The sequence below is a fragment of the Peromyscus californicus genome, unplaced genomic scaffold, assembly GCF_007827085.1.
Source record: "Peromyscus californicus insignis strain IS unplaced genomic scaffold, ASM782708v3 Scaffold_9__1_contigs__length_137607984, whole genome shotgun sequence".
In the NCBI taxonomy this organism is placed as follows: domain Eukaryota; kingdom Metazoa; phylum Chordata; class Mammalia; order Rodentia; family Cricetidae; genus Peromyscus; species Peromyscus californicus.
Genome location: NW_026294617.1, coordinates 67,550,460 through 67,566,150, shown reverse-complemented (window position 1 = coordinate 67,566,150; position 15,691 = coordinate 67,550,460). Strand labels below are relative to the sequence as shown.

The 15,691-nt window shown below is 48.2% G+C and overlaps 1 long non-coding RNA gene across 1 annotated transcript; it reads right to left on the bottom strand.

Moving 5' to 3' along the window:
- Positions 1-302: 302 nt before the first annotated feature.
- LOC128106754 (uncharacterized) lies at positions 303-15,650 on the bottom strand. The gene is made up of 3 exons (XR_008216816.1): positions 15,541-15,650; positions 3,110-3,251; positions 303-2,239 (listed from the first exon to the last, which is right to left on the bottom strand). It is a non-coding gene; the product is annotated as an uncharacterized LOC128106754 (long non-coding RNA).
- Between the last annotated feature and the right edge of the window lie 41 nt (positions 15,651-15,691).

Here is a 15,691-nt window from a genome sequence, read left to right as displayed (position 1 = left end):
GCGTGCATCTCCTGTGGTCACAGCGCCCTCTTCTGGAGGCCCTGAGGATTAACTGAGGTTTATTTATTTTAATTAGCTTTTTGCTTTGCTTTGTTTTTTGTTCTTGGTTTTTGTTTTTTGGGTTTTTTTGTTTTGTTTGTTTGTTTGGTTTTGAGACAGAGTCTCACTGTGTAGCCTTGGCTGGCCTGGGGCTCCCTATGTAGACTAGGCTGGCCTCAAACTCAGAGGTTCATCTGCCTCTGCCTCCCGAGTGACTGAGGCTCTTCTTAAGGAGAGCAGCTGTTTTTTTTTTTTTTTTTTTTTTTTTTTTGGTTTTTCAAGACAGGGTTTCTCTGTGTAGCTTTGCGCCTTTCCTGGAACTCACTTGGTAGCCCAGGCTGGCCTCGAACTCACACCTCCCGAGTGCTGGGATTAAAGGCGCGCGCCACCACCGCCCGGCGAGAGCAGCTGTTTTCAGAAATGCTCTCATGATCTTTTTTTGGCCCCCATTTCTCTTTCTCATCATAAATTTGGCTGTGGCCAGGTACAATGCCTAGGCCTGTAATCCCAGAATTTGAAAGACTGAGGCAGGATGCGGAGGCCAGCCTACTAGTGAGACCTTGGTGTGAGACTTCCTGCAGATAATTGAACAAACCCTTCTTCATCCCAGATGGTCACCAAGAACAGACCAGTACCAACCTTCCACTAAGGCCTCCTGGGCAAGCCAATGAACAGGTTGTGGTTACTTACAGGAGTAGGGCCAGCCAACGGCGGGTGCATCATCGAAAAGCCCGTCCCAGGATGTGTGGCAAGTCACAGAGGCTGCATCCCTGGAGCCCTCTGCCCCAGCCTGCAGCAGCTCTGTCCGTGAGCCTCCTCCTCCTCTTCCCAGGCTTCTTCACCGTTACTGTAACCTGGGGAGGGGCCTTGTGAAGGGTTTATGAGCTGTGTTTACTGCCTGTGTCTCAGGAACCTCAGAATATCTTAGTTCAGACTTCTCAAAACAAAACTAAACAAATGAACAGACAATGCACCAGTCACATTTCTCCCTGTTAGGGCCCAGGCTTGGTGGTGCATGCCTTTAATCTCCTTTAATCTCCGCAGAAGCAGGTCAGTCAGGGCTACATAGTGAGACCCTGTCTCAAACAAAACAAAACCCAACAAAAATCAAAACCCTTTTCTATTAGGGAGACCCTTCTGTGTTAGAAAAAATATTTTCAATATTTTTTAGACAAGTTGTTTGCTTGTTTTGTTTTCTTTTTTGTTTGTTTTTTTTGTTTTGTTTTGCTTTTTTGTCGGCCAGGCTGTCCTCAAACTGACTGTATAGCTGAAGCCGGCCTTGAACTCCTGTCTCACCTCCTGAGTGCTGGGTTGCAAATGTGTGTTGCTGTACCTGTGCCTAATCAGTGTTTTTAGCTTCTGTGCATTGTTTGTCGAAATGTACCATGATGTGGTAGTGATGGAAACAGCAAGGCAGTCCCTTTAGAAATGAAAAAGAGATAGGTTTGGAGGTGTAGCTCAATTGGTAGAATGTTTCCCTAACATGCATGAAACCCTGGGTTGGAGACCCAGCACCATAGAAATCAGGCAGTGTGGTACTCAACTGTAGTTCCAAATGGTGGAAATGTAGACGGGGGACCGGAAGTTGGAGGCCATCCTTGACTATGTAGCTGGTGTGAAGCCAGCATGGGTTACCCGAGGCCCTAGTTCCAGTTTGACTGATGTGTTGGTGTTATATTTGTGCTTGGCCAGTTTCTTCTCCTCTGCACTTATATTCTACCAAAAAGTTTTCTGTTGCACCGAATCCTGCCATTTCTGAGCTCTGAGAGCCGAGTGAAGGAGCTTGCTGAGGTCTGCAAACTTCTGCTGAGTGCTTCTTGGATTTTCTTTTTCTTCTGTAGATTCTGATTCTCTTCAGCTCCAGCAGAATCTTATGAGACTATTGCATTTACGGTATGCATGGCCTGTCACTGATGAAAACGTTGCTCTGTGGTCCAAGAATGCACTTGCTGTTCAAGCAGTGACGCTCCACCACAGGCACCTGGCTGGAGAAAGGTACTGGGTAAGGCAAGTGAGGGGAGGTCTCTAAAGGTGCTTGAGATGTCTTGTAAAATTGCTGTGTGGATGAAGAGATGGCTTGGAGGTTAGGAGCGCTTGCTGTCTTTGCAAAGGACCTGAGTTTGGCTCCCAACATCCACAATGGCAGCTTCCAACTGTCCTTGACTCCAGTTTCAGGGGATCTGGTGCCCTCTTCTGGCCCCTGAGGACACCAGACACACACAAAGTACACATATATACATATGGGCAAAACATGCATACACATAAAATACAAATGATAAATAAATCATTTAAAATTGCTTTTCAAGGCTATAACTGCTAAATCATTTTGCTATAATTACTAAAAAGAATTCATCCTGCAGGTAGTGGTGGCACAAGCCTTTAATCCCAGCACTTGGGAGGCAGAAGCAGACAAATCTCTGTGAGTTTGAGGCCAGCCTGGTCTACAAAGCAAGTTCCAGGACAGCCAGGGCTACACAGAGAAACTCTGTCTAGAAAAAAAAAAAATCGGGGCTTGAGAGATGGCTCAGCAGTTAAGAACACTGACTGTTCTTCCAGAGAGGTCCTGAATTCAATTCCCAGCAACCACTTGGTGGTTCACAACCATCTGTAATGAGATCTGGCGCCCTCTTCTGGCCTGCAGGCAGAACACTGTATACATAATAAATAAATCTTTAAAAAAAAATTCATCCCATGGGACATCGTGTAGGGACAGGGAGTGAGCAGATAGACAGTACCTCCAATAGTCGTCATACAGCAAATTGGACACTTGGGCTCAATGGCCAGGCTTTGGTCTCCTGGACATGTGGGTCTCGAGACATTGCACGCCCTGGGTAGTAAGGGCCTGGTGCACATAATCGCCTGTAGCAATTAATGACTACTGACAATAGCACACCAACAATCCTCCTCATCATCATTTTTCAGGTTCTGAGCCATGCCCATCAGCATCAGCTAGACCACCCAGGACTTAAATCCCAAAGGTAATCCTCCAACCCAGGCTTTCAGCTTCCTCATGAGTGATGCATCTCACTTTAGCCATTCAGGGCCTCAGGCTGTTATGGAAGTTACTTACCATCTCAAATGTAATTGATGGTGTTTTGGCTCAGCCTAGAATCCCAACATTCTGGAGTCTGAAGAGGAAGATTTCCTGGAGTCGGAGTCCAGCCTAAGCTGCATAATTAGTTCTGGGCTAGCCTGGGCTACAATGTCAGGTGCTGTCTCAGGGGGTAAAAAAGATAATCAAATGTCATCAGTCATCCAGGCAGAAGAAAGGAAAGGGCACTGGGGGGTGTGGGGGTGTTCTTCCACCCATGTCTCCCTGAGGTTCTCCTGGCCACTAGGGGGCAGGAGAGAACAACCTTACTTTGGCTGGAGATCCCTCCCAAACACTTTGATAAACAGCACCAGCGCCCAGGCCAGCATTCAGCACCAGGGAGGGTAGTCTGGATTCTGGGACACACTAAAAGCCTCCCCTTTACGTAACCTGAGCTTCCAAAATTCTGGTCTATGGTGAAGTTTTACCCCAGAAAGCCAAGATCCTGGACTCTAGCATTGAACCACTTTCCTTCAGGGCAACAGCATCAGTACGGGTCAAGAGATCTCATCAAGCACTGGGTGTGGTGGCAAAGACAGATACAGGCAGATCTCTGTCCCAGGCCAGCCAGCACCTCTTCTTCGTTTTTGCTTTTTTCAAAAATTTATTTTATGTACATTGATGTTTTGTCTGCATATATATCTGTGTGAAGTTACAGACAGTTGTTAATTGCCATGTAGGTGCTGGGAATTGAACCCGGGTCCTCTGGAAGAGCAGTCAGTGCTTTTAACCACTGAGCCATCTCTCCAGCCCCAGCCAGTGCTTCTTAATGAGACCCTATATTTCTGTTTTGTTTTGGTTTGATTTTTGTTTTTTTTGGGGACAGGGTTTCTTTGCTAGCCTTGGCTGTCCTAGAACTCACTCTGTAGACCAGGCTGACCTCAAACTCAAGTTTTGAGGCCTCCCAAGTACTGGGATTAAAGGTGTGTGGCACCACTACCTGACCCTATATTAAAATTTTAATTTAATTTTCTAAAAAGGAGGAGGAGAAAAGAAAAGTTGAATGTGGTGCACCCTTGTAATCCAGCACTTGGGAGAAAAGGCAGGATCAGAACCCAAGGTCACCCTTGGACACAGAGCAAGTTCAAAGCCAGGATGGACTATAGACAACCCTATAAAGAGGCAGCAGGAATTGGTGGAGATGGCTCAGAGGACCCAAGTCTTGATCTCTAACACCCACATGAAAGCTGAGTGTGCTGTGTGGGATGTCGTTTTGTATGTTGTGCACATGTGTTGTTCTGACTGTGTGGTATTGTATTCCCCCAAATATTGTGCATGCTAATAAACTTATCTGGGGTCAGAGACAGAGCAGCCACAATATTAAACATGAGGGTAGGCAGTGGTAGCACACGCCTTCAATCCTAGCATTCCAGAGGCAGAAATCCATGTGTTCAAGGATACAGCCAGGCATGGTGACTCACGCCTTTAATCCCAGGGAGTGAGTCTTTAATCCCAGGGAGTGATGGCAGAAGACAGAAAGATATATAAGGCGTGAGGACCAGAAACTAGAAGCATTTGGCTGGTTAAGATTTCAGGCTTTGGAGCAACACAGTTCAGCTGAGATTCATTCTGGATGAGGACTCAGAGGCTTCCAGTCTGAGAAACAAAACCAGCTGAGGAATTGGCAAGGTGAGATAGATGTGGCTTGTTCTGTCTCTCTGATCTACCAGCATTGACCCCAATAACTGGCCCCGGGTTTGATTTTATTAATAAGAATTTTTAAGATTCATGCTACATGACTGGTTGATAAATAAAACTGCAGCAGACTTGAGCTACTGTATGGCGTTCTGATCCACAGCGTATGGGCTTGAGTGCAGCCTGGCGGATTCCTGCCACTGTACACAGTGGCATCTGCAAGCTACATAGCATGGTGCGTGGTGGATATAGCTTTGGCTAGTACAGACAAAAACAGAAATAAGAAAAGAAAAGAAGAGAGAGAAAGGTTTGGGGCTATATGCTGCTAGATGGAAGCATAGACCCACTGCTTCCCAGAGTCTGTGGTGAGCATGGTTCCCAGAGCTGGAGGTAAACACAGTTCCACCATGTTGGAAAGCTGAGGTGGGTGGAGCCAGCAGCCAAAGCTGCCGTTTCAGTCCTAGTCATTCTGCAGTTTAAAACAATAGATTCACAAAAAGACAGATTAAGATTAAATAAACCCCTAAATGGTTTACATTATATGTAAAAATGCACATAGGCTTGGAAGAGAGAGGAAAAGATAGACAGTTATATAAAGAAATAGAAAGTTTTAAAAAATAAAGTCTTTAAAGAAACAGTAAAAGTAATATAAAAATAAGCCACATAAAGATGGATATTACACAGAGAATCTGGGTTGTATTGTCTTTGGGATTTTTAGCTGCAGAAAGATATTTGATTGTAAAGGCTGCTGAGTTAAATATATATATATATATTTATATTTATATTTATATATATATTTTTTAAATGTATCTTGACTTCAAAACTTGGATCTAAGGATATGTTGCTTTGGAAAGGAGGCTCTGCTTTTGTTTCCACAGGAAGCAAGAGACTATGGATTTGTTCCAGGTTAAGATGGATCAGATTTGATCAAGCCAGATCTCCTGAACTTTAACAGATGGTACCTATCAACAAAGGTTATAGTCAATCTTCCCAGGACTTGACCATTATCTAAAATTTTCTCAGGATCCCTATAAGACTACCAGCATCCACAATGAGCAGGAAGTAGCCTAAAACACTACACCCACATTCCCAAAAAATGGATTATAGATATTTGTCTTTGTTAGAGATTGGTACAAATTGTTATTGGTCATAGTCAATATCTTTCTAAAAGAAAAAAGGAGGACATGATATAGATATAATAGAATGAAAGGGTAAATTATTGAATCGACTTTTAAAGAGCAACTTGTTTTAAATTGCTATAGATTTTAGTTTATTGATACAAATTTAAAGTTAATTTTGTTATACTGTATGTATATTTCTACTCTTGTTTAAGGTATTATGTTTGTGCAGCTCAGTTGAAATTGTAATAGATAATTAAGAAATACAGATTAACAATTAGTCTTCTATGATATTCAAACTTATAGTCATGTTAAGCTTTCGAGGTACACACAGATATAATTCAATTAGGTAGGTAATCTTCAAACACTTCAAAGACCTACAGAATATGGCATTTAAAATGTTTTTTTAATTTTATAATTAATTTAATTTTACATATCAGCCACGGATTCCTTAAAATGTTTTAAAAACTTAGACTTTTCTGGACAATGAGACATGTCTGCTCCTGGCAGCACCAATTACTTCAAGGAAGATGATGGGCACCAAAGACACTACATATGGAGTTTATCTTCATGGCAAAAGTTAGCCATTTGGGCAAGAAACTGTTCTTGCCTGGACTGCTTGACAAAAATGTTGTATAAACTGGACATACAAGACCCATAGGAAGGTGACCACTGAACTTTGCAAGGTGAGATGGTCCTTCAGTTCCCTGCTTCGCAGAAGAAACTACCAGACATTCTGCAGAACACAGAGAGAGGCTGGCCTATAGGCTGAAGATGGATGCCCCAACGTTGCAGAAGAACTTTGGAAGACTGTCCAGGCAGACAACGGTCTCTGTCATTCTAGATTTTTGGAAGTTGCTTACAATGCCCTGTTTACTTAGGTAATATTATATCTTTCTGAGGTCTTTGATGTAGTTGAAGACTAAAGAGTCATAATTTTCCTTGGTTATGATAAAAGATAAATTAGATATGAAACTTTAGACTCACAAAAATATAGGATAGATGATAGAATATTTTCTTTAATTTTACAAAATACAAATAGACTAATTGTATTGGCCATGCTGATTGGTCAGTAGCCAGGCAGGAAATACAGGTGGGGTGAGCAGAAGAGGAAAATTCTAAAAAGAGGAAGGCTGAGTCAGGAGTCACCAGCCAGACACAGAGGAAGCAAGATGACAAGGCAGAACTGAGAAAAGGTACCAAGCCACGTGGCTAAACATAGATAAGAATTATGGGTTAATTTAAGTGTAAGAGCTAGTCAGTAATAAGCCTGAGCAAATGGCCAAGCAGTTATTATTAATATAAGCTTCTGAGTGATTATTCTATAAGCGGGCCACAGGACTGCAGGGGCTTGGTGGGACTGGAGAAACCTCCCTAGTATATGAATGTGATGGTACAAATCTGTGGGAGTGGGGACATGATGGTCCCTGGGGCTCCCCGCGGCCAGTCAGGCCAAACTGGTGGCTCCAGTTTAATGAGAGGCCCTGTCTCAAAGAAATAAGGTGGGGAGCAATAGAGGAAGATGCCCCACATGGAACTCTGGCCCCTACATGCATTCATGAGTGCATACACACATGTGTACACACAAGTACACAGCACACCAGAGATGAAAGGGAAGAAAAAAAAAACAGAACAAAACTGGGCCATTTCCCCCTCAAGTTTCCACCTTCTAGATTTAGCCGAGTGTCCTTACACTGTCATGTAACTATATTTAGACGTTTGATTAAATCCCATTCTCTTTTTTCCCCAGGAATAATCTATAAATGACACTGTGAACTTCTCTTTTGCCGCACTGGGAGGCATACTATGGTAGCTGTTCTCTGTGATTCTGTGACCGACCAGTAACGCTGGGGATGGTGTCTGACCTATTCTTTATGAAGTGCCCCATTGAAAGTCTCTTATGGCTTCTCAAATGACCACAGACTTGGCTTAGAACCACAGAAGTCAGACTCCAAATGAGCAGAGGTACCTCTCTGGGGCAGCGTCGCCTCCTCCTCTGTGGTCACCATGCCTCCTCCTCTGTGTGTGGTAGCTGCCTCTTCCTTCTCTGTCCCTCAAAAGGATACCCTGAGATTTTTCCCACTTTGCTATCCCAAGACCCTTAGCTGAAATGAAACATGTTTTGTGGGGCTAGAAAGAGAGTGTGCTCAGAGAGAGTGTTTCTCAACCTGTGGGTCATGACCCTTTCGTGGGGTCACATATCAGATATCCTGAATATCAGATATTTACATTACAATTCATAACAGGAGCAAAATTACAGTTATGAAGTAGCAATGAAATAATTTTAGGGTTGGGGTCACCACAACATGAGGAACTGTATTAAAGGGTCGCAGCACTAGGAAGGCTGGGAACCACTGCCTTAGATTTTTAAGAATGATAGCTGCTCTTTCAGAGGACATGGGTTTTAGTCCAAGCACCCACAAGGTGACTCAAAACCATATGTACCTCCAGTTGCAGGGGTTCTGCCGCCCTCTTCTGGCCTTGGAAGTTACTACACATGGTGCATGAAGGCAAAGCACCCGTACACATTAAAATATATGTATATATATTTGTGCAAGAAATGACATTAAGTGCCAGGCGTGGTGGGACACATCTTTAATCCCAGTACTCAGGAGGCAGAGGCAGAGGCAGGTGGATCTTTGTGAGTTTGAGTTGAGGCCAGCCTGGTTGTTACCCAGAGAAACCCTGTACCAAAAAACGGGGGCAGGGGTGGGGGAGAGAAAAGAAAGAAATGACCACCAAAAAGACCTCTCCTCTAAGTCAGTCACAGGTTCCAGGAATTAGGAAAGGCCACCATGAAAAGCCAGCACCCACGCTTTCCCTGTGACAACACAGCTTATGCCGCTCTCCTGCCGCCTCACTCACAACACACCTCCCTCCCTGAAGTGTCGCTGTCCTGAATACAAGCATTCAGATCAGTGCTTGCCCTCTGCCCGTGTCCTGGGTAGGGCTCCGCTGAAGCAGGTCTTGAGTTGGCAACAAGTGAGTAGCCCACTGGGGAAGAGAAGCAATGAAAGCCAGCTGGAGCGTGTGTGCCGCAGAGCAGAAAGGCATGGGGTTCGCTGGAGAACTCAGGGAGACTGGATAATTCCACTGAAATTCCTTTCTCCACAGCAAAGGAAGTCAGCTATGACCTGGCAGCCCCCCCCCCCCCCCCCCCCCCCCCCCCCCCCGTGGATGGCAGCCACCTTCCTGGAGTGTTAATCTAGCAGTTCTGCCTTGCCCTTGACCCAGACAGGTACGCAGACCAGAGCAAAGCCTCCCAGATGGCATCAAGGGACTTCTCATGAGAGTAAGTGCTGAAGGACATGGGTCATAGCCCTGCTGGATCCTTCATGCCTCATGCTGACTCCATCTGTCTTGGCCCTGATGCTTCAAGGTGGTGGCCTGATGCAATTTCTTATTTATTCATTTTTGAGACAGAGTCTCTCTACGCAGCCCAAGCTGGTCTGGGACTGTCTGTGCAAACCAGGCCCACCCCAAACTCATAGGGATCCATCTGGGTGGGTTACACGGCGAGGAACTCCTGCCTCAAAAGGGAAAAGCAGGAAAGGAAGGAGAAAGGCCTGGAGAGATGGAAGGGAGGGAGGGTTGGTGTGGGGAGGTGACTCGGTCAGTAAAGTGGTCACACACAAGCATGGGGACGTGAGTTCGAATCTTCAGCACCTATATAAAAGCCAGGCGTTAGCCGGGCGGTGGTGGCGTACGCCTTTAATCCCAGCACTCGGGAGGCAGAGCCAGGCGGATCTCTGTGAGTTCGAGGCCAGCCTGGGCTACCAAGTGAGTCCCAGGAAAGGCGCAAAGCTACACAGAGAAACCCTGTTTCGAAAAAAACCAAAAAAAAATAAATAAATAAAAAATAAAAAAATAAAATAAAAGCCAGGCGTAGCCGTGAGCTTCTGCGATCCTGTCAACGAGGAGATGACAGGGAAAGTCCTTGGGGCTCACGGGCAGCCGGCCTAGCTCTGGGTTAAGTGACAAAGCCTAAGTCACTCTCTTTTGTTTGTTCGTTTTGTTTTGTTTCTGAGACAGGCGCTCTCCGTTATGTATAGCTCTGACTGTCCTGGAACTCCCAGGCTGGCCTCCAATTCACAGAGACATACTTGCCTCTGCCCACCCCTGCCCCCAAGTGCTGGAATTAAAGGCGTGTGCCACCCTGACTGGCCCAACAAAGCCTATCTGAAAAATAAGGTGGCGGGAAGTAGAGGAAGACACTCAACCCTGACCTCTCACTTCCACGCATGCACACATATGCACCCATATACGTAAACATGCATGCACACTGCTGCATATGACTGTCCTCTGAGCCAAACAACATCTTCAGGGGGTCAGCTGTGCCCACTTGCAAAAGATCACCCCAGCTGGGCTTGTTGACTCTTTACATCCCCATGTAAGTGGGGGAGTGTGAGGGTTGGAAGACCCTCACCTGACTACCAGCCACTCCACACCACCTATTGTATGCCATTTTGTCTTAACTGTGTTGCAAGTGGCCTGGAAGGGGCCAGAGGGGATGAGGCTCACCGATCCCTGCAGCTACAGGAAAGCCACCACCCCTGCTGATTAACGACTTTCTAGCCTGCTCTTTGGTAGGGAGGAAGCACCCATACTCCCATAAGTTGCCCCTCAATTGTATTCTATAAGTAAACCCAATGAACTCATTGGCTCCCCAAGAATGAATTTCGATAGAATTGAACCTCGGGTTGTCATTGGGCCCTTATGAGGAGGGCTAGGTATTGTATATGTCTCCCCTGGGAAAGAACTTTAGCAACACACACATGAACATGTACACACATGAAAGAGAGGGCAGAGGGAGGGAGGGAGGGAGAGAGAGAAAGAGAAAGAAAAAGACTACAGGTGTGCTGGGCTGGCAGCTCCGGGTGCTAGAAGGGCCAGTGGCCCTGTGGGCATCTCCTTCACTGTAAAGTTAATTCCCTTGTGTTGCTGGAGAGCTTCTCTCCAGGTCCCACCAAGCCCTGCAGTCCCACAACCCACGTATAAAATAATCACTCAGACGCTTATATTACTTATAAACTGTGTGGCCGTGGCAGGCTTCTTGATAACTGTTCTTATATTTTAAATTAACCCATTTCTTTTTTTTATTTTTTATTTTTTTTCTTTTTTAGGGGAGAGCGCGAACGCAGTCCCCCATTTCTATAAATCTATACCTTGCCACGTGGCTCCTGGCTGACTGGCATCTTTACATGCTGCTTGTCCTGGTGGTGGCTGGCAGTTTCTCTCCCTCCTTTTTCCTGTTCCCTCAATTTTCCTCTGTTAGTCCCGCCTATACTTCCTGCCTGGCCACTGGCCAATCAGTGTTTATTTATACAGAGCGATATCCACAGCACCCTTGCTCAGAGGCCACGATCTAACGGAGCTGGCAGGGGCACATCGTTTCCTCTGTGCCCTGGACACACCGGTACTGGCCAAGGTACTTGGTCAGGACAGGCAAAGGTAGCTCAAGATATGCACTGGTGAGTGCACACTGTTCCCTTCCGGGTCAAGAAGCCCATATTAATCAGCGTGCCCCAAAGCAGCTGGTAGGTCTCAAGGACTGGCATTCTGGAGGGCCAAACTTTGAACATGGAGCACAGAAGCAGCCTGTGGGGGCACAGTACTGCTGAGGAGTTCCATCAGGGTCTCCAGAACCAGAACCGCCACCATTGGTGACTCTGTTCATGGGTCCAAACTGCAGGCCCTGACGTGGGCACAAAGGTTGGCTGTTTCTTCCCTCCTACTCAGTGAGTGTTCTGAAATGGGACTGATGTGACCGTCACATAAGAATGTGACATCCTGTCTGCAGTCAAGTGTAGGGCTATGTAGCATGAATCTTAAAAGGTTTTATTAGTAAAAACAAACCCGGAGCCAGGTATTGGGGTGAACGCTGAAAGATCAGAGAAGCAGAACAAGCCACATCCAACCTCACCTTGCTAATTCCTCAGCTGATCTTGTTTCTTCAAACTGGAAGCCTCTGAGTCCTCATCCGAATGGATCTCAGCTGAACTGCTGCTAAAAGCTAAAAGCTTAAAAAGGCTCCAATTCCTGGTTTTCATGCCTTATATACCTTTCTGCTTCCTGCCATCACTTCCTGAGATTAAAGGTGTGATCCACCATGCCTGGCTGTTTCCAGTGTGGCTTTGAAATCACATGGATCCAAATGGATCTCTGGTCCAGAATGCTAGGATTAAAGGTGTGTGTGCCACCATTTTCTGGCCTCTATGTCTATCTAGTGGCTGTTCTATTCTCTGACCCCAGATAAGTTTATTAGGGTGCACAATATATTGAGGGACACAATATTACCACACGTGCATGCTCCAATGTTGCAGAGTAGAATATTGTTTAACTTTGTAAAGATATGTTGCATTTTTTATGCTGTGTTTAACTATGTAAAAATGTGTTGCATCTGTTTATGCTGCATTTGTTTATGTAAAGATGGGTTACATTTGTTTATGCTGCATTTGTTTAATTATATAAAGATGTGCTGTATTTGTTTTACATTGCCTACCTAATGCACCTGATTGGGCTAATAAAAAGCTGAATGGCCAATAGCTAGGCAGTAGAGGAATAGGCAGGGCTGTCGGGCAGAAAGCATAAGTAGGAGGAGAGAGAATGAGAGAAAGAGAGAGAGAGAGAGAGAGACCGAGAGACCAAGAGACCGAGAGACCGAGAGACCGAGAGACCAGGGGCCAGCCAGCTAGGCAGCCACGGAGAAAGCAGGAAAGTAGGACACACAGAATGAAAGGTTAAAAAATAAATAAATAAACCCAAGGCAAAGCATAGGTGAAGAGAAACAGTTAAATTAAGTTATAAGAGCTGGTGGGACAAACACAAGGCTGAGCATTTAACTAGTAATGAGTCTTCTCCATGATTTGGGGACTGGCAGTCCAAGAAAGCTTGCTACACTCCAACATCAAGACCACTCGACAAGGTGTGGGCACCATCTCACATGTGGAGAAGGTGCATGCCCCAGCATCACTCGGGAGTGGCGCAGCAGGGAAAGTGTCTCCGGTGGTTATATCTGAGCCTGCCCCTGGTGCTAGATGCTCGGCTGCAGATCCAACCCCCGGCTCCAGCTCCCCCACAGCTGCAGCATCTCTCAGAGTCATTCCCTGGCGTTTCTAAGCTGGTCCTGTACTTCCTGACCCCCTTCTGAGGCTATCAAAGCCCCCATTCTCTGTGCACAGCTGTGCCAGTACTCAGCCCCTCCCAGCCAAGAAGCCAGGTGTCTGGGCCCTGGGGGGGGGGGCTGCCTGAATGCAAGAGAGGAGACAAGTCTCTACAGCCCTCCCAGTGGCCACTTCAGATGGGCACCCAGTAAGAGCCAGCACTGAAGAGGGTGCTTGGAAGGCAGGAGCTTTGGGGGCAGCTTGGGTTCGCACCTCGGGCCACAGCTTTGGCCTCTATGGGGGCTGTTGGAGTGTGGAAGTGGAAGGAGATCACAGGTTCTTCAAGAGAGCCTGGAAAATCTCCAGGGCAGGCTGGGAGACAGCCAGCTGCACCATGTGGGGACAGAGAGGCCTGGTCGTCTCTTAGCTTGCCTCTCCTCCTCCCTCTTTGCCCGAGCCTTTGGTGAAGTAAGTAGTCCAGGGCCAGAAGCTTCTGGTTCAAGCAGCCAACCCCTGTGACATTGCATGTAACCATTTCTCATCCAGAAGACCCTTGAGGCTGTGTGAACCATCGCACCCTGTTGCTAGGACACAAGTTTGTGCAGGAACGCTGGCTCTGCTGGGTTCCAGTGCCAGGATCCATGTCTAAGATCTAAAGGGCCTGCACAGAGCAGGCATGAGTCCAGTTGCCCCTCGGATGGAGGATAGAAATGGACACCGTCCTTTGGCTATGAGTCAAGATACCAGACTTCAAAATTGGAGGGAAGGTACTTATGGGCAGTGGTTAGAGTCGAGTCTGCATAGACCTCAGTGTAAATATCCCCAGCTGGCAACAAAGGCCTTCAGAATGCCCGCTTTCTGGAAAGGGCTCCCTCACAAAGGCCCAGGCCACAGTGGGCTTCTGAGCCCCTAGTCAGAACGGTTGGGACAGACCTGCGTCAGGGTGTGGGTGATGTAGAAAAGATCCCACATGTGTGCTGGAGCCCTGCTGGGTGTGGGTGGGCTTGCAGCCCAGAAGCAGAAGAGCGAGGTCAGAGGCCAGGGTGTCCCTAACAGTTGGCTCTCTGCTCCCCTGGCTTCCCCAGGCCCCAGGAATCTGCCTACAGCAGTCTCCCCAGGCACCAAGATGTGTGCACTGGTAACTGTGAACGTTGAGGGGTGGCTCTTTCTCTGTCTCCCCTGGTCACAGTCAGGATTTCCCAGGCGAAGACTGTGTTATATCTGAGACACCAACTGGACTGAACTGCAGTCCCTTGGTTTCCTAGCCTCGCCCCCCTCCACCCACCCCATCGCACCCCCTCACCCCCACCCCCACCCCCGTGGACCTGCAGCCCTATGTAGCCATTGTGTTGATGAGTCACGCAGATGTCACCCTGGCCCCCAAAGCCTCGGAGTCCTTCCGGACTGGTGACTCCACCCGTCTTAGAACCCCAAACAGGGCCAGGTCCATAGCTGGCTTTGGAATGAATAAACGAAGACCTCCTGCCCAGCTTCTTCAGGACCCCCACTCTGTCGCCTTCCTTTTGGGTGCCACTGCTTGGCATTTGTCTCCCTGCGTGATTCTGCTCTGGTTCCAAGGTCCTTCTGTCCTGTCCCTACAGTGGGCGGCATGAGCTGGAATCCTCTCTTTAAACTTTTAAGGGTTTGGAGAGGACTTTGTTTTTTTAGAGGTTCTGAAGGCGTTTTGGACCTAAGTCCACAGCATGGGGGTGGGGCATGGTTGGGAAACTGTCCCGACGTTCCCTGGGTTAGGGGGTTAAGGTGTCGCAGGTGCACAGGGTGCATTTGGGGATCTGGAGATGATGAGGCCAAGGCCCCCACCCTGGCCTTGCTGGCGTCCAGAGGACTGAGGGGCAGGGATCTGGCTGAGTCGCCTCAAGTTGGTGCCAAGGCTTTGCCTGGAGTCCCAGGCGGGAGAGGAGAAAGTGGCGAGCCTGGGAAAGCAGGGAGAAGCAGCGGGCAAAGTGGGGGCGGGCGGGCAGCTGGCAGTCCTCAAGGCCCACCCCCCGGGCACCAGGCTACACACTGGGCAGCCCAACCGGGGCTAGCAGGCTCTCCCCTGCACATGGGTTTTTGCAGCCTATGATGCCTGCTCCATCAGGAGCGTCCACTCACTGTGCCACTGACGCCCCAGACTTCCTTGACTTACGCTGGCTAACCCGTCGTTCTGCTGTCCCACCTCCGCCCAGCCAACGACTGCAAAGCCAGCTCCTCCTCTGTGCTGGGAGAGGGAGCACGGAGGGAGCCCAGTCCAACCAAAGCTTCCTCAAGGGGGGAGGCTGTGGTGGTCAGCACCTTCTCTGGCCTCAGCAAACGGCTTGCCAGGTTCACCCGGCGGGGCCCTCTTTCCCGAGTCAAAGCTCCCATCAGCCCTCCATCCTCTGCGCTACGAAGTTTGAGTCGGTCCTCCTCCTCCCTTGGCCCCCTGGTTAGTCCCTCCGGCGTTCTCACTCGCCTCCTGGCGTCGCCACCGTGCCCTCCGTCGCTCCCTCCCCGCCCCTTCTGCCCTCCCCGCCGCAAGTCCTGGGCTCCCGTCCGCGGAACCTTGTCCTACTTCGCTTGTCCTCGCTCTGGCCGCGGCCGCCCGGAACCGGCGCAGAGAAGGCGGCGGGTCCCGTGACCGCGCAGAGCCCCCCGCGGGGGCGGCTGGAGTCGGGGACGGCGCGGAAGGCGGGGCGCGTGGGAAGAAAGGGGGTTTTGTGCGG